At 36.3% G+C, this 19904-nt stretch overlaps 1 pseudogene; it reads left to right on the forward strand.

Moving 5' to 3' along the window:
- The first annotated feature begins 3610 nt into the window (after positions 1-3610).
- Positions 3611-12601, forward strand: LOC117018429 (60S ribosomal protein L31-like; annotated as a pseudogene).
- The last annotated feature ends 7303 nt before the right edge of the window (positions 12602-19904 follow it).

Here is a 19904-nt window from a genome sequence, read left to right on the forward strand (position 1 = left end):
TCTGATTTAACAAATGGTATTTTATTTGCCAAAGAAAGTAAAATAGTCCAGACTAATATCAATAAGGTGGGAAGAATTTTCCTGCCACATTGAGACACACTTGGGAAAATCCTGTAAGGACGGGCCTGACAAAGATGGGAAGAGGGTGTTTTGAATAAAACCACAAGCTATAATTTCGAGGTACGAGAATTCCACCAGCTGCAAGAGCAAAGGTGAAATGGAAATGTCTGGAGCCAGGAATGAGCTGATGTGTTCAAGGGGAAGATGTAAGGAGCAAATAAGTTTACTTGATTCATACTGAGTTTGAGACAGGTTTGTACACAGTTCAAATTTGCATCAGACAGATATAAGTTTTTGATAATTAGAAATATTGTTTAAGGGTAGAAAAAGATAGATTAAAAAGAAGACTTTCAAAGAAGGGTCAGGGATGAAGGGGAATTAAAGGAAGTTATTGTCTAAAACATGAAGAGAGGACAGTGGTTTCAAGGATAACGTGAGACCATTGATGACTACATCTCCCATCATGCACTAGCTTAAAATATGATATTTTCCCCTAAAGTGCATCCCACGTGTTTGTTATGTTTTTAGAATGATTGGAACATAATTTAAGCTTCTTGCATTATTAAGAGTAATCACTAGGGATATTAATTTTTGGATACATGTTCTGTTTCTTTTCTTAATGTCAGTTTTGTGAAACTGGTAGTATAGTAGTTAAAATAATCCTTTTTTTAACCTATATAACTGTCTCTCACTGACGTGTAGTGAGCTAAATAATAATTTCATCAAAATTAACATTGTCTAAAACAACAGTAAATCTCCTGTTAGTGGGGAATCCATGGTTACTCTAAACAAATACAGTACCTGCCATTTAGTATATGTGAGATAAAGGGAACTTTACTAAAGCTAAATATTTTAAAATTCCATCCAATTTAGGAGCAAAAGAATCAGCTGTGTTGCTGATTTAAGCACTTTGGACAGTGTAAGGACAGAAGACTGTCTGCAGTTGGAGGGATGCATAAGAATGAAGAAAAAGAATGTGCGCTGACAGGGTGTCAGGGAAGAGACCAGGTACAGGTGACAGCTAGTAAGATATAGTCCTGAGGGCGGTTTTCGGTATTGTTAATTTAACAAAGAAATACTACCTTTATATACACTTGATCGAGTTTAAAACCTACTGAGATACCACCCTTTCCATCCCCCTCAAAAACATAACAGGGATGAAATGAGCAGTTCCCTAAAGGTGAATTCGGCATAGGACACCGAGCACAAATGAAGAGGTTAGCTAGAGAGAATCACGTGGAGTTATCCATTTGGATAGGAAAAAAAAAAGTTTGGATACAGGTGAGGTACACAAAGGGGAAACATGTTCCCAGAGTCCCCTGCGATGTCATCTATTTTCTCACTGACGTGAGGTATATTCAAGGGACAAGAGTAAATGTGGAATTCACGGAGTAAAGCACGTGTGAAAAATGAGGATGTTTTTGAATAGCCACTGTGGGAAATAAGAAGAGTAATGGCATCTAATATGTATGAAGTGTTAAAAACCACCTCCACTATCTTATTGAATCCATATTCCGGCATTCTTTGATTTTGTATTCTCAGATGAAGACTCAGAGGTCCACAGATACACCACTATTAAGCAAGCAATGGAGGTGCACTGCTATTGCATGCCCTCCGAGTCCAAATCTCATCCTCTTACTTAAAACCCTACATTAGGATGTGAAACGATCCTGTCCTTTGCTCTTAGTGAAGTATAGCAAAGGACAGGGAGTTCATTTTGAATTGGAGAGCATAAATATGTGGTGGCCCTAGTTAGTGCATGTCAGGTAAGTTCTCGGAAGAGCTCAGCATCCTTCCTGGCACTGAAAGGAGAGGAGACAGAAATGGTCCAGAAGCTCCAGGGTGCAAGTCACCTGAGGGGACTGGAATTATGAATCATCAGGGGCCTGGTGGGTGGGACTGACGTGAAAGCTGACTGACAACTGGACAGAAAGTAAAAAGTATATGTAGTTTTTTGTTGTTAAATGAGGTTAGCCTAAAGCACACGTGTAGTGGGAATAAAGGAGTCAGAGACAGAGATGAAAGGATTAAATGTTGCAACTAAGCTTGGACTAAACTGCTTATGATTACGAGACTTCCTGGGGATCACCTGAAAACATTTGTTTAATAAAGTAGAAAACAGAAATATATGTTATTAATTATTTATATTTTTAGAACTTTGGGAGATAAAAGTATTTTTTAAATATTTAGATAATATTAATATTTAAGGAAGGAGGTGAAAAAAGAGTATTAAATCTTGCATGCATATGTGACATGTAGGCTATTTTTATTCAAACTATTACTGCAGAATCCCCTATACCTGCAGCTTTTCTAGTCATATCTGCGATTCACATTTTTTAATAGTATCGTCACGGAAACTAATTTGCAGAGATTCATTGAAGTTAATATTTAAAGAACATGACATTAAAAAAACAAAACTAAACTAAAACAACTTTCCTTTCCAACAACATAAAACAGAGTGAATGACCCTGAATAAAATTATTTATCTTTGCCATAATTGGATTTTCTCCAGTTTTCTGTTTTGTGAATGCCTACTCAACCTTCAAACCCAAATTTATATTTCTTCTATAAAGAAATCCCTGAACATTCCCAAACACTTCATTTACTGCATCTCAAAGATGGGTTTAAATTTTGCTATCTACTACTTGTTAGAAATCTTGGCCATTTCAACGACTATATTTTGATGTCTGTCTACCCAACTGTCTTCCATCTTTCAATCCATGTCTTTCTGAACTTGCTAAAAATTCCAGGGTTCTCCAATGCAAGGTTGCATAAAGGTGATGAGAGTGAATTTTATTTCCTGTCTCTCATTTTAAAAGAAATGATTAAGTATTTTCTTTAGTATGACTCCTTTTGATTTTGTAGATAATAACAATTCTTCCAGGTTTACTGCAGTTGTTTCCTTTAATAATCAAATACTAATTAATTAAATACTTATTCCCCTGTTAAAGGAGATCTATCTGTATAGTCAATGACATTTTTTTTTAGTATTAAAAATAATGCTACACAAATATATTGTGGTGGAAGGAGAACTGACTCTGGGTGGTGAACACACAATGTGACTTACAGATGATGTAATACAGAATTGTACACCTGAAATCTATGTAACTTTACTAACAATTGTCACCCCAATAAACTTTAACTAAAAAAAAAAAATCATGCTACAGCAAATATTCCCATGCACATTTCAAATCCAATTATGAACATATTTCTGGGAAAGACAATGGATTGGTTAATAAACCATGAAGAATATATCTATGTTATTCTCATTTTTCAGATGAGGGATCCAAGATTTAGAGAACTTAAATATCTTTCCCAAAGTCATTCATTAGAAAGTGGCAGATGCACAGTATTAAAAGACATATTTGATTTAAAATCTCAGTTTTAGCCAGTTTGTAGTCCAACATAAACCTGTGCTATGTCTTTTGTGAAATCTTCTCAACCCTGTGCTTTAATAGTGATTGCATGTAATGATAAATTGCTGGGTTTTTTTCTTCTGATATTATTTAAAATGAGCTATCCACAGCCTTTTCAACTTGGGCTGGGCTGAATGGCTCCTGCAAAAAAGGGTGGTGAGAAGAAGCAGGGCCTTTTTGCCATCAATGAGGTAGTGACGAGAGAATACACCATCAACATTCAAAGCACATCCATGGAGTGGGTTTCAAGAAGCGTGCCCCTTGTGCACTCAGAGAAATGCGGAAGTTTGCCATGAAGCAGATGGGAACCCCAAATGTGCACACGGACTCCAGACTCAACAAAGCCATCTGGGCCAAAGGAATAAGGAGTGTCCCATACTGCATCCAGGTGCGGTTGTCCAAAGAGCATAAAAAGGACGAAGGCTCACCAATATGCTCTATACACTGCCCACCTACGCACCTGTCACCACTTTCAGAAATCTACAAACAGTTATTGTGGAGAGGAACTAACTGCCGATTGACAGAGAAAGTTGTAAAAGAGAAAAAATAAACAAATAAATATAAGAGATCAACATTATAGAGATATCACTAATGTGTTAAATCACTGAAAGAGAATTGCCGATTTTAGTACCTTATAAAATACAAAGAAAAATTTCTCTCACAGGAACTGCTTTTACAGAGGGTAAAGGCGGCGGGGGTGGGGTGGTAGATAAGGATAAAGGGGATCAAATACATGGTGATGGAAGGAGAACTGACTCTGGGTGGTGAACACACAATGGGATTTATAGATGATGTAATACAGAATTGTACACCTGAAATCTACGTAACTTTACTAACAATTGTCACCCCAATAAACTTTAATTAAAAAAAGAGAGCTGCTTTTACATAAAGTGGAAGGTGGATTTTATTATTTTCTTAAGCCGTGAATTAACTGCTTGACTTTGAATAAGTTACAATTTTATGATCTCAAAATCGCTTATCTGTAAAATGCAAAGGGTGTCTCTGCCTCAGAGTAGTACTAACGGTCACCTTTATTTATACAGAGCACAGTGTGTACAAAGCACAGTCCTAAGCATGATCCATTTTTTTTCTCTCAGTATTCCAATTAGATGAATACAAGAATTTCCTCCCTTCCTTCTTCACTTCCCTCCTTCCTTTCTTTCCTGTCCTTTCCCTTTCTCCATTCTCCCCTCCCTCCCTTTCTTTCTTCCTCCTTCTTTCCTTTCCCCCCTCCCTCCCTTCCTTCCCTTTTTGTTTTCTTCTTTCTTGATAAAGAATGTGAGGCATGGAGATGTACTGAAAACCTCAGAGATACTAAATTGTAATGTAAGAACTTGGATGTAGGCAATCTGCTTCAGAGTCTGTCCATTTCACCACATAGCAAAACACCTCATACTTTGGTTTGTGTTGAAGATAAAATGTAATGGATCTGTAAATGTCTTTCAAACCAACATAAAAATTGAAACATTTTCAGTGTTTCTCAAGGAAAAATCTTATTCCTATTTGTACCCGCTGCTTTGCTAATGTTATCAAGATACAACTGGAACTTAATTAACATTTAGAGTAAATGGACATTGATAAAGCAGTTTTTAATAATTCAATATAGTTTAAAATATTTTGACTAGGGAAATTCCAATGTATTTGCCTTGCAAAAATGTACATTAGGAAATGAGAGCTATTCATGACGTATGAAGCAATCAATGTAATAAAGAAATAGAAGATCATACTATCATTTTATTGTGGTAAAGCATGGAATTGCGCATAGCCACCTGCATATCACAAAAATGTTATAATACTATAATTTGAAAAACATCAAAATATATAAAAATGTTCATTGTCAGAATAAAACCTTGTAAATTTACTGCTCTCATCTTCGAAACCCTATGTATTATAGACTGTTTAAAATTATATACAAACTAACAGATGATCATTATATCAAGATTTTATGCGGAACTGAAATTAAGCTCCATTCAAAGTTTTATTACAGACAATGTTGCACCTTTGGAAACTCCTGACATGCTGAAAAAAAACCTTCCAGAAGTAGAGTGGAGTGACTATTATAGTCGCAATGATTATGAGGATTACCATCATCTTTACTTCCTGCACTTATAAGCAGGCTGTGCTGGGTGTTGTCTTGAATCCAACAGCCGGTGGATGGGAGCCAAGCGACTACATTGTTTCAAGGGCTGGAAAAGTTACCGTCAAGAAAATGTAGCCGTGGGTAGAAGTGCTTGTCATTTCACAAAACACGGTGCAGGTTCATTCAGAGACAGCTGACAGCACTGCCTCGTCCTACACCAGCAATGGGGTCCTTTCAGATCTCATTGTATCCTACCGACCCAGAACTCCCTTTGAAGGAGAAAGGTAATAATGCAGCAAAATGTTCTATGGAAATCTAATCTATATAAAACAGGAATTATGAAATGTCTTTCTTTCCTGCCTGAGTGAATGAAGATAAATGGTCTAGGAGGACTCGGTTCACGGGCATCGTTACTAAACTTTTGTTCATGAGGGTGGTTTTGTTTTTTGTCATCTTGTGTTTGTTTTTTAAGAAAACTAATTTTATCAGGGACGATTCGATGTATGAGTATTTATTTGCAAATGAGTTGAATTGAGAACAAAACTTTGACAGTTTTAAGTTCTTCATAAGTGCAAATGGCTATATTTCACTTTTTTTTTTCCAGACAGATACACTTTAAACTTCTTGTCATTATAGGAGTGAAATTTCTGATCAAGACAGATGAACTTTCAGAATATTTCACTTCAATTTTCTTTTTCAGCTCAATACAATTCCATGAGACAAAAGAACTGAAACATGCACAGATACCACTGTTGGAAATGTCACAAAAACCCACCAACTCGGATTTTTCCTAAGCAACAAACAGCCAGAAAATGCTGTTTTCTAATATATTACATTGTGAAACAAATAGAATTAGAATTTTCAGATAACTTAAAAGTCTCTCTTTATTTTCATGAACTTTGCAGTAAAACCAATATGACTACCTTTGGTCTAAATCTATGCAAACAGATGGCTAATTATTTATTTGTTTAAGTGTACACAATAGTGGCAGAGCAAAGAGAAATAGGAAATGACAAAGGCAGCGGATTTGGAATCTAACTGACCAGAGTCTGAAACTTACATCTATTCTTTAACAGCTCTTTATGATATGTTGTGTATAAGTTTTAGATCCTTCCTCTGTAAAACAGAGATAAGGTTCACCTTTCTGAGTTACTGGGACATTAAATTCTATAATGTAGAAAGTAGAAACACAGCTCAGCATTCATTTAAAAAGTATCTATTGATTCTCAACTAATAGTTAGGCAGTAGACTAATTACACTGCAAAACTCTCAAGGAACTGTCAGACAAGTATACATAAAATATCAGTTTGTCTCTGTTCCTTTCTACACTTTCACTTCTGGGAAAATTTGCTGATATGATCATTTGGCGTGCAGACCACCACTGAGGCTAACAACAGTTACATTTATTTCTTTTCACGTTGCTGAATCTGTAAGCTGAGTCCTTTCTCCCCCAACCCCCTACTCTCTCTCGCTGTTTTGCATCTTTTCATTTCCTTCACCTGGCTTCATTTCTTCTTTCTGTCCCAACTGGACTTTGCTACTTGTCTGACTGTGTGCATTCAGAAATTGTAAGTATTGCCTCAAGTTTGTTTACTACACAGCAGCAGCCAAGGGATACAATCAAAAGGTTGGGATCCAGGCTTCACAGGAAATACCAACTCCTCTTTGGCTCACTTAAGTATCTAAAAATGACCTGCCCTGACTTTTTTTCTGAGTGTTGTGCTATATTGCCCTGTGTTTTAGCTGCGTTAAGAATCAAGGAGAACAGCGCTCCTCAGTTTCTGTTGTTCTACCGCTGTTTCTGTCTTTGTCACCTCAGACAAGGCAGGCGTGATGGTAGAGTAGGAATGGAGGTAAGTGTCTAGCGAAATGCCAGCCTGTATCACCGCATCTCTAATACGCTATGGTTTAAACTGAAGCTTAACAATATCAGTCACAAGGGGAGATTTAGCAAAGATGTACATGATTTGGTGGCTGTTCTAGTTCCAGTTGTGAAGGCTAACTTTAGGAACTGCCTAAGAGTGACAGGAGTGAGTCCAAGAATTATTCTTATTTGAGAGGAATTCAATTTTCAATGGATTTGGCCACAAAGATGATATTTTTGCAATAAGTGCTTAAAGAAGTCCTAAGTTCATTCAGAGAGCAGGTTTCCAATTGTTGCCTTGAGCTGACGAGCTCCATGCATCAAAATGTGTTATCTCAAACAAGAAGACTATTCTGGACAACAGAGTTTGCCACAAATTGCACTGTGTTATTTCCATTTTCCTAATGAGAAATGTTTACCATGCAATTATTGTTCTTCATGCTACATACTATTGAAGAAATGTTTGAAAGTTGTGGGGATACAGGGTGTAGGATCTGAAGTTTTGTGGTTGAATGTTTTCACGATAGGTCATGTGGCTCTGGAAGCATGCCATCATACTACATGTCCCATGTCAAGCTGGTCTCCCTCTCTCCTGAATGACAATTTCACAGATGTCCTTTTCCTCAAATCCCCAAGGCCAGGTCTCCACCCTTCCTCTCCTCATCTCATGACCTTGCTTTTTCCTCACGAAGAACATTGAGACAATCAGAAGAAAACTTTAGCAGACTTCCCCAAGCAAATCCATTCTACTACCATCATATCCATCCTGATATGTTGACTTTGATCTATTATTACAGAATATAGGATGTGCTTATCCATTTTGTGCCATCAACCACTTGCCAGAGGACCTCTTTCAGAAACAAAACTGTAGGTCAATGAACCACAACACATAGGACTAAAAAGAAATCTGGTTAATCTGAATACAGTTATCAAAATATTGAAATACTGGGAAATATATATATATATATATTTTTTACTAATACTTTACTAATGAATTAAAAAAAAAAAAGCAATTAGACACTGGTCTAATGACCAGTCTGCAAATGTAATTTCAAGTAGAGAAGACATGACATTTCCAAACCATAGTAATGTGATATAGAAGTATCATTACCATATCGTTATCATAGTACTATGATATGGAATCATTTCTATTGGTAACATAATCATACGTATATGCCCTGTAATTGCTTTTCTACTTTCACAGTTGAAGATTTTGAAGGCCGCCTTCATGCTAATAACCCTAAAATTCAAATCTCAAGCATAAACCTCCTATCCGAACGCCTGACTCATAAGCACGACTGTTTAATCAACGTCTCCAGGTATGTGTTAATAGGTACAAGATTAGCATTCCTAAAACAGAACTCCACGTATTTTCCTCATAAAACTTACCTCTTCCACAGACATCCTATTTTCAGTAAATATTAGCGTTCTTCTACCTGCTTGGGGCGTGTTCTTGGGAGTAATCCCCATCCCTAACTTTCTCTCAGTCCCACATTTGATATTCCCAAAATGCTTTAGTTCTGCATTCAAAGAATATTCTGACCCAGTTCTCGTGGTGTCTCACCATGTACAAAATCACCATCACGTCCCACCCAGAATATTGTTATCTAATCTCTCTGTCACCCAGCATCCAATTAATCATTTGAGGACATTAGACAGGTTCCGATATCCCTGTACTGGAAACCCTCCAAGGTCATCTTACCTCATTCTGAGTACAGTTGACCTTGGGCCATGCGGAGGTTAGAGGCACCGACCCTCTGGCAGTTGAAGATGCACATACAACTTCTCTGTCTACGGTCAGTCAGTTCTCAGCTCCTGGGTTAAACCAACCGCAAGGGAATCTGTGTCAGGAATCTGCAGCTGGCAATGGGAAAATATTTCCACCTGCACTTGCGAAACCGTGGATATGTAGGGCTGACTGTTGTTACTTGGGGGTGGGGGTGGGGGGCGGGAAGCCCGTGCATATCTTTGGATTGTGCAGTTCAAACCCACATTGTGCAAGGGGTGACTTCATAAGTGGAGTCCCCTATGGCCTATGAGGAGGCCAGATGTGGAGTGACTTGAAACATAGTCACTCAGTTTCTCTCTCGCTCCAGCTGCTCCTGGCACGTGCCAGACATGGTGTTTGTGGTGACAGCTTCTGGTGCCCGAAATGCTTTTCTGTTTGCAACCCGGCCCCTGCCCACGAGTGTAAAGAGAGACTGAAGAATGAGGAAAACCACTCCAGGTTGGTAAGTGGCGGTTTTAACAAGGAGAGGAGGAACTTACAGAGGAGGCTGGTCTTGGTAGGTGGGGTCGAGGGGACACGCAGGACGAATTGACTCCCGCACCCTTGGGACAGTCTCAAGAGCTCACACAACAGCCTTGCCTGGGTTCGGTCACATATTCAGTCCAGACAGTCTCACTCGCACTTGACTCCCTGAAGGTTGTGTCCGTAAACAGCTCCTAGTGTGGGAAAAATGGGGTGAACACACATTCCAAGGTCGGGGAGACAGCAAGGAGCCCCCATTGGTCCACCCAGCTCCCCAGTCACGGCCTCTTTACGACCGCTTTCAACATCTTCCCACCGATATCCAGGTGCCTTTCTCCTTCATCTGATTTAGGTTTTTTATTCAAATGTCACCTTGGTGGTACATTTTCTGACTCTGAAAAATCCCTCAGATCATATTTTTCACCCTATGCCCTTAGGCTACCGAAAATTTCATAATTTTAACTATTTGCCCGTTTCATCCCCTCCTGTGACAATATCAGTTCCATGAGAGCAAGGATATTTGCTTATTTTGTTCACTGTAGTCTTCTCTCTGCCATGCACAGTGCTTGGTTCAATAGCATTTCTCACTTTTGTTTTTGGAGAAATATATATGCACACCCAGAACTACAGGTAACTATGTTAATTTAACTGAAGTAAACAAAATTTCCAATTATGGTAATGAATCAAATATTAGTTCTAACTGCGCATTGTTTTCCATTTCTTTAACATTATACAATATAAATATAAATTTATTTACAAATAACCAATTCCCAAGAAATGTGCAAAAAGGCAAGGATTCATTACCAACTAAATAAATAAATGAATGAATCAATAACTCCACAAATACATAAAGATGTCTTGCAAACATATGAAATTTAATTTATTTCCACTAGTAGTCATGAATGTAAATTTAAATAAGTTTTATTCTATACCCATCAAAATAAAAGGAAAAAGCATAAATCTCAATACAAACATCCACCACCAAATACCATTCGCAAATGTTGCAAACATTTTAGGAAACACACTGGTGAAACTCTTTAAGAACTTTAAAATATGTTCATAAAATTTGATGCATCAGTTACTATCCCAAAACTAAAAGAGGAGAAAACCTGAAACACTAACAGAGATATATAGACACATATTTTTACACTGTCTTCACAAACTTAACCTTTATATCTTTAAATTAGAAACAAAATTTCCAACAAGAGGAACATATGCAAATCCTCTTGTTATGCAACTATTAAAAGTAACATTTTGCAGTGTTCAATTAAATGGAAAAATGAAAGTGAAATAATTTAAAAGAAAAGGGTCCAGTTTCTTAATTTACACATGTGACTTGATTCACCTTTTGAAAATGCCTGCATATAATCTTTCCTTATCTATATTAATAAGTGCACTGATAATCAGAACAGTGAAAATTATATTTGCTTGTATTGCCACTTGTCATTTCATTTATATATGGGTATGTTTTACATTTCTAATTATACACATTACTTAATGAATGCACTACGAAATCATTTATTAAGTGTCCTCAGCATAGTTTGCAGGTGAGAAATGTCACACCTTTTAGGCCACAGTTGCTAGACTAAAGTTTTTCTACATATATATGTTTTTCTTGTTAAGTTTTACTTTCGGTTAATTTTTATTTTAAAACATTCCCTACTACCAGGGGATAGCCCAGATTTGTCTAATCTTTACCCACTATGAATAATATTACAATGAACACCTCTGTAATACATCCCCTTAGGTAATTCAGCACACTTCTGACAGTTCGCTTCTTAGAATTGGAATTGCTGATCCAAAGTAAATGGACATGTTAGGATTTGATCATTACCTCCAAACTGCCCTTGGATATGTTGTGAAATTCATACTTTCATTAATGTGATATAACAGTACTAGTTTGCCTACACCAACACCACCATTGGACCCTACTAATTCAATGAATATTTATCTATCTGATAGGCAATAAAAGCATTCCATTGCTGCTTCAACCAGAATTTTCTGATGACTGTGATTCTAAATACTCCCTGTCATCTTCCTATAGTTCTTTTTCCCCCCTCTGAATTCTATTTCTAATCTCATTTAATCACTACAAAATTCAAATGGAATATGTAATGAAACAACATTTGTTTTATACCAAAACATCTTGTCTGTCGGAATTTGGAAAGAACAAACCGCAAATTTATCAGGACACTACAATGTCTTTTCCCCAAGAGCAGTACAGTGTGATTGGAATCACAGACATAAATATCTCCCACGACAAAACAAATGCCGTATGTACAACAATCATTCGGTGTGCATTGACAGATCTTTTTTTTACCCGCTACATATGGTCCATTTCTCTTTTTTTATGTTGTATCTCTTTCAATTGCACCTAGGAGTCATTTTAATATAGATAATTGAATTGCAGTTAATTCTCCATCTGGTGTTCCAGACTGGTTACTTTCTACTGCTGATCTGAGGCTGATATTTTTCATTTATATTACTTGATCATTTCATTCTCTGTCACATCGCTAACAGTATGTGACATTTACAAAGCATATCATGTGAACACAGTTTAAAATCCCCAGTGTATAATTTCTTTTTGAAGCATTTGGAAGTCTTATACAACCCCTTATATGATCCATATTTTGACTTTTAAATTACCATAACTTATAATTTACTCGTGAATTATAATCTTAAAAGCAGAAAAACTTTATAAGTAGAAATATGTTTGGAAAGTAGCATGTGGTCAATTATGTTTAGTGGATTTCTTTAATGCTCAGAATACATTGTTGACATAGCAAACCTGATAAATTGGGTTATCTTTAATTATTTAGGAATCCTGACAGTATTTTAGCAGAACACTGAAAGCTGAAAATATCAGATACAGACTTAGTATCTTGCATTCAACTGTTCTGCATATATCACCATTTTTAAAGTTTGAATAGTGAATTACAGTTTTAAAGAACTTTGATTTGATTTGATCTTCTGAGGTAAGGGATCTTATATGTTGGTGAAAGAATTACTTTGAGCCAGAGAGAAGGTTAATTTATTATTAGGATTTTAAATAAGTTGGAAATTAGATACTCTTCAAATCTCACTTTCAATGTTGTGCTCTCCATATTTCCACATCAAGGCTTCTATAAGGATGAAATGAGATAATTCATTAAAAATAAATTCAATTCAACCTATGTGTATTCCATTACTTACTTTATTATCCCGAGTTCAGGGCATATAAATCAAGTCTCTTAGAAGTTTGAATTGCTGGCAAAGTTCAACATATTTCAGAATCACCAAAAAAACCTATGTTCCTCATCCCAAAAACTACTCTGTCAAATGTGTCATAGCTAATGGACAATAGTCATCATCCAATCCAGTCTACTTATTTAACAACAGAGAAATCCGAGTCACAGTGACCTTAATGAATTAGACCAATAGCAGACTACTGGGTTTTGACCAGGTCATGAATAATGATGGTGACCTAGTGTTGTATTTGGAGATGTATCGGTTGTATAAATACAAAAAGAATTATCTGATTGCAGGTGAGGGCAGTATTCTAGCAAAAGACATTAGATATTGAAAAATTGAGAACTGCGATCAAATCTATTTCCCTTGTTTTAATTTATGGGAAATGTTACATCTCACATTCACCCTATTGAATGCGTAGCTATGTGTTTCCTTCACTATCCCCAGTAACTCCTAATGAAGAGCCAGCTCCCTCCTGCTTGTTTAAATTTGCATGAAAAAGCCTGTAACATGTCCATGTTGTGTCACAATTTTCTCTAGTCAGTACTTATTATTATTGCCACAGATTTTCCAGGTACAGCTAAGCTTCCCAATGTGTCTGAGTGATGTATAGTGTCCTATTAAACAACTACATGTGGAAAATCACCAGGTCTAACAGACAGTTAAGATAGCATTTTAACATCGCAGAAGATTTTGAAAAGAGAATCACTCATGTTTTAATTATATAAAACAGGTACTTAGCTTAAGTCTTGCATGTTTATAGAAAATAAAAAAAAATGAATATTTGAATTATCCTCTAGAAGCTCCTTTCAGTATATCTTGAAATCCATGTCTGCTTAAATGCTGGCAGAAACATGAACTCCTTTTTATGGAATCAAAGTATTAATTATTAAAAAGAAAAATCCTGAAGCCTTAGAGGTTTCCTGTTTTATTACTGTCAAAAAGCAGTTTTAAATATCTATATGATGCTAGAACACTAAGATTTAAAAATTTCTTGCTTTTCTTGATAAAATGTAGTATCCAGCAAAATAATTATTATTATACTCTTTCTATGTATTAATGCAATAGGAAATCAAGTGCATTTTATTTCTAAGTTTTTAAAATTGTAAATGTACTTTATGAACATTCAGCAATAATACCGGTGTTATCATAAGGTAACACTTGAAATACCTAAACATACATGCATTTTCCCTAATTTCTTATCTTAATTTGCATTTGCTAAAATACATCATATACATAATTTTCATTTCCATTTTTCATGTGAAAGCACTGTGGTGGTCCAGAGCGTTCCAGGACAGCACACACGCACGCACACACCCACACACACAACACATACAATCATCAAGTAGTATGGAAATGTATCTAAATTAACTGTCGTAAAATGGAGCACATTATCAGGGCCTCTGCACTTTCGAGGAGTTTCATCTGACTCTCCAGAGAGAGTCAGAGGAAACTCCAGTCTGAGGACTGGAAACATTTCTGACTTATGGTAAAAACCCTCCCATGTCAACACTATACATCTTGGAACAAGGCATTGTGCATTGATTTGGGGAGTATTTGCGTAAAAGATAGATTGAAAAGCAGATGTTCTAGTGCTTCTGACGTCCAAAGCATGGGTATGTCTGCTTTTCCAACCTATGTCTTTTCCTCAATGAATCCTGCAAACTCCCCATTCTCGGGGTTGCTTCCCCCAAGTCTTCTCATAGGACTTGAGGAGTATGGGTATAATTTCTATGAGATGAGGTCATAAAAGAACATACATATCGACGTCCACACACCACAAGGCCATAGAAAAGATGTAGAAATAAAAGCAGAGGGATAACATGTGAATTAATTACTCAACGGGAAAGGGAGGCAGTGTTTTGGAAACTATGACTTTCAAGTATTAAATTATGTCTTTCGACTGGGGCCTGCCTGCCCTTCCCTTTCTGCTGCCTTCACTTCTTCTTCCACTAAGCTAGTTAACATGCCTTGATTTCTCTTACATAAATACATGTTTTCAATATTAAATTGAAGAAAATGTTTCTGTTTAATCCGGATTTGAAAATGTGTATTCAGAATAATGTATACGGTATTCTCCGGCGAGTAATTCTTGGTTTGAACCTCAGATGGGCCTATCGTACAATGGTCAGTGTGGATTGAGACTGCAACAATGTAACTGTGATGGCCGGCCGTGTAGGTCCTAAAATTCTATCCTTGTGGGAGCGGAGGCCACAGAGATCATTTGCATAGTATGTGAAACGTGGCACTGAAGCATCAGAACTATCCTTTTTACATCAGGAAGCTTAGTGCAGGGTCATGTGCTACAGCTGTTCTTTAACTTTCTGGCCTAGCATCAAAGGCAAAAGAAACAGTTGTATATAAATGGAGCAGTCATCCCCCACAAGGGCATAAAACTCAACCTTTACGATACACCTACATATTTATAGATTTATATGTATGCAAATACTATCTGTCTATCTATCTATTTATCTATCTATCAATCAATCATCTATTGACTAATTGCTTTGTTTAGCATCTTGGATTACAGTTGAAATGATACAGTCATCTCATACTAACAAAATTTACGCTCCAGAGCTGTATCCTCATTTTCTGAGGACAGCAGGTTCTGGATAGGACTTGGACTAAATTTTCACTCTTGTTTGATGTCTTCCTGCCCTGCTTTCCACACCACCTTAGTAGTCTCAGAATGAAAATGTTTCTGAATCAATTACTTGTACATGGATTCTCATTCCGGGGTCCGATTTCCAGAAATCCAGTTTAAAATATTATGGAACGTACACACAAAGATTGGGCGTTCAGTTCTAAAGGACACATTTTTTTTTTTTAAGAAAACAGGCCATTGTGATAAATACGACCTATGCCATGCTTAATAGGGGGGTCTCAGTTCAACTTAACAGGAATTCTGCCAGGCAACACATCTTTGTTTTCTAAAAAAAATATACTTTAAAAGTGTCAACTTGAAAAACTAAATGAAATACAATCCAGAAAGTGGTTTGGAGTAAGTAAATGGCTTTCAAAAATATAATTGTCTCATTAAAATACATTAGTGAATTAAATGATATCACTGTAATGTATTGACAGTGACGATTCATGGCTTTGAATCAAGAACAATTCACTGAATGCCATATGCAAAATACATGCCCTTGTATTTATTATATAATTACTGCTTACATGTCTTTTCTAATCTTATCCTAATAAGATGCAAATGTATTTTCCATTTGGAAATATATAATTAATCTCTTGATCAATATTAAATCTATGGGAAAGTATTTTCCTTTGTCAGTCATTGGTGCTTTAATTTGATAATGATAGCAACATAATTTACCCAGACAAGCTTGAATTTCTGAATCCCCATGTATTCATTATTTGTCCTCTTGAAGTTTGCTTGTGGACATGTAATACTTTAAGTAAAATGTTTCTCCTCATTATTAATGGATCCATGCACTTAATTATGAATGCGTTTTCATTTAGTATTTTTTAAAAGCCTTTGTATTACGTGATTCCTTTGACTAACATTAATTTATGGGAAATGCAAACATGATTCAGTCTTTCATGGGACAAGGAGATGAGATGACAGCTAATCAATGATGGACTTTGTTCTTAAGTTGTTCAACTGTCAAGGATAAAACATGTCAATCAGTGAAAATGAATGAACCATCGGTTACAATGACCTCAGCAAAAAAGTCACCAGTGCCCCACCAGCTCCCAAATATTACAGGGAAGCAAGAGTTCGCACCATTGAGTGTTCAATTTCATTATCCTATATTTTATTCTAATTAACAAAAAGAAAAATTGAGTTAATTCTACCTCTCAGACCTATCCATTGATTTTTATATAAGCATCGTCTTGTCCTTGACTTAGTAGCCAAGAGATTTTTAGTGCTTAATTATATTCATAGGATAAAAATCCTACCAGTGTAATTCATGGAATGGTGAGAATGAGAATGGCCATGAAACTTAGAATTAGAAAACACTGCCACTCATTACCTCTACGGCCTTGGGCAAATTAGTTCTGTTTTCTAAACCTCAGTTTTCCCATTTCTGCTTTGATGATTAATAATTCAAAATTCAAGGGTGTTTGGGAGTCTAAAGGAGACACATACATGAAAGCCTGTAACACAAATGCTAGTCATAGGAGGAAAAGTAAATGAGTGAATGACTAAATGTGTAAGATTAACATTTAATACAGTTCTTGGTATTAAGTGAAAGGTGTTACGTAGTTAAGATTAACCCATCTTTTCTGTAACAATTAATCCATTTGCTCATGATTCAAAGAAAAGAACCAAAAACAAAACAAAGTAAAACTGTTCACATAATATTACAAATTGTACATAAAAAGACACACACACATGCACATATGTACAGGAGACACAGAGGTTTCAATAAATAATGGAATGGCAGATCCGTGTTCCTCTGGAAGGAAAACCAAATCCGTGACAAATCCCATGAATGCTCTGATCTGAAACTGATGCTACTTTACAAACTTTAAATGGTTTGGATTTTTTTAGATTGCTTCTGTTTATTTGTTTAAATTTTTTTGTTGTTGTTTTCTTGATAACATATACATCCAAATGATTTCCTTAAAAATATTTTTTATAAACATTTCAAGGTTGACACATTAATCTACCATATGAACACATACTTTTAAAAATGTTACTCCTGGAATTAACTCATTGAGCCATTTGCAACCTTGAAACATATAATTCATCATGTGAAATGCCAGGCACTTAATCCCCCCATGGGCCTGTAGTTCAAGGTTGTGAGAATGTGAGGTTTTGAGTATCATCGGGAGACAAAAAATGACAGAGACAGCCAAGCATTCTCCATCTTTGCTTCTGGACAGCCAACACATCTGGTTCTTGTCACAAGGCAATTTTTAGTGGCCACTGGAGCCTTTCAAATGGAAATCCAGTGACCTTGAGTACAGGCACTTTGGCAACAGCAGTACTTGTTCAGAAAGATCTTTGAGTAATTTTGAAGTGGCTCAAAATGCTGTAATTTGAGGCAAATTTTCACCCATGGGTCAAGGAGACAGCAATTAAAAGTTAATGAAAGAAAATAAGTTAGCAGTTATTGTGGACGATTGGGAAAGCATGTATTGTTTGATACAGATAAAACTGTTATACACATGAAGGTAAAAAAAAAAGATGAAGAAGGGAGCTGACGTTTGTGGAGAAATGACGTAACATCACGTGGATACACACCTGTTTCTTCTCTGCTGTTCCTGGAAATCAACGTAGAGGAATTTTCTTTGTAGTAACACAGCCAGGTCATCAGGGGTTACAAGCACAGCCAAGCTCATCTTGAAGGTAAATAGTTACCGTTTCTAGCACATTCTCCCTTTCTTTTCCTGTGGCCTTTGATTCCCACTGTAGCTGTAACTTCCATGGATTCTAAGGTTAATGAAAAAAGAACAGAGCTCATTCTGCACTATAAGAACTTCAACAAAACAAATAGGACAACACAGGATCATACAGCCTCAAGTCTGCTGGCATCGTGCACAAATTCAAGGAAGGCATGCTTCGAGTATATTTTGACAACATTTAAATGTCTCTTTTCTGCCTCTAACATTAAAATGACTTTATCAACTCCTTCTCCCATTACCATAAAAGCTCACTTCACTTAATAAGCAATGGTGGGTTTTTTAGGGGACAATGACCGAGGAGCTTAGAACAGGGTTTTCTCTTTCCATGAAGAAATATTTGTACGAAATATTTCATCTTCATGTAGATTTCTAGAGTCACAGCACATAGCTCAGCCCAGTAGCACTGGGTTACTCCCTAATGGATGCGTACGACAGAATCATGGCACCAAAGGACATACCTTGGGTAGCATATGTGCCTGTCGTGTTGCCAGGCGTGATTCGAAAGGGCAATGTTTAAATGCAATGTGCCCCACATTTCAAACGGGGAAAATAAGAATTCCAGTGCCTACTTATTCCTTAAAATTAAAGAAGAATACATGAACATGTCTTTGGAGGGACAATAACCATAACCCAAACTATTCAAAGAAGGGAGATTTGAAATTATCCCAATAAGGAAAAGAAAAAAGGATCAGAGAACAGGACAAACTATTAACTAGCTTCCCATCTCTTTACTTCTTTATTTTAATGGATTATCCCAGTTTAAAATGGAGCCTTTAAATATTTAACTCTTAAGAAATTAGAGGAACAGGAAAATATTTTGCAGACTCTTATTTTCCCTACCTAAACCATAATTTTTCAAAGGCAAAGAGCAAACATTACTGGGCCACATCCGACAATATGTTACTTTCCCATGGTAAGAAGGGCAACACCGAATTTTATTGGACTGGTAGGTATAGTTTCATTAAGTGATGTTAGAGAGTGTTCACCTGTGTGCTGATGGAGATGAGGCACTGTGTCCAGAAAAATGAACCCATAAGATAACACAAGTGCCATTTTTTTTTTCTTATTCTTCCTCTGGACACAACTTAATAAGCTCCTGTCAGCTACACTACACACATCTCAGCTAAACACATTTCAAGACTGGCAACACATTTCAAGACAAGCAAAAGCGTTGCACAATTTTTTTAAATTTTTTATCACCAGTACTGAAGATTCAGTCTTGGAGTACATTACTTATCATTTCAATCTAAGTGCTGAATGTATTCTCTAGCATGTATTGACATTATCCTCTTAGATAAATTCTTATGGAACAAACGGATTGAAAGCCAGTGACTGCCTGGGTGAAAAAACCAGAATGTGCAGTGATATGAGTAGTTACAGAAGTCAGTAAGTCTTTACTGGAAATGCATTTTTGGAGAAAATGATATTTCTAATTAAAAACAAATTTTGACGTTTCCATCCAGTTTTTAAATGCTTCATCTCCCCAATAAATAACAAATTTGAAGTTTTTTCTGCTTGTAATACAAATTAAAAAATAATCCTCAGGGATGATTCGTGGAGGGTATCTGAATTAAGTAGACCAACAAATATAAAGTGATGATATATTCATAAGGCATATTTCACTAGTGAAATATTTTT

The sequence above is a fragment of the Rhinolophus ferrumequinum genome, chromosome 27 (genome assembly GCF_004115265.2).
Source record: "Rhinolophus ferrumequinum isolate MPI-CBG mRhiFer1 chromosome 27, mRhiFer1_v1.p, whole genome shotgun sequence".
NCBI lineage: Eukaryota > Metazoa > Chordata > Mammalia > Chiroptera > Rhinolophidae > Rhinolophus > Rhinolophus ferrumequinum.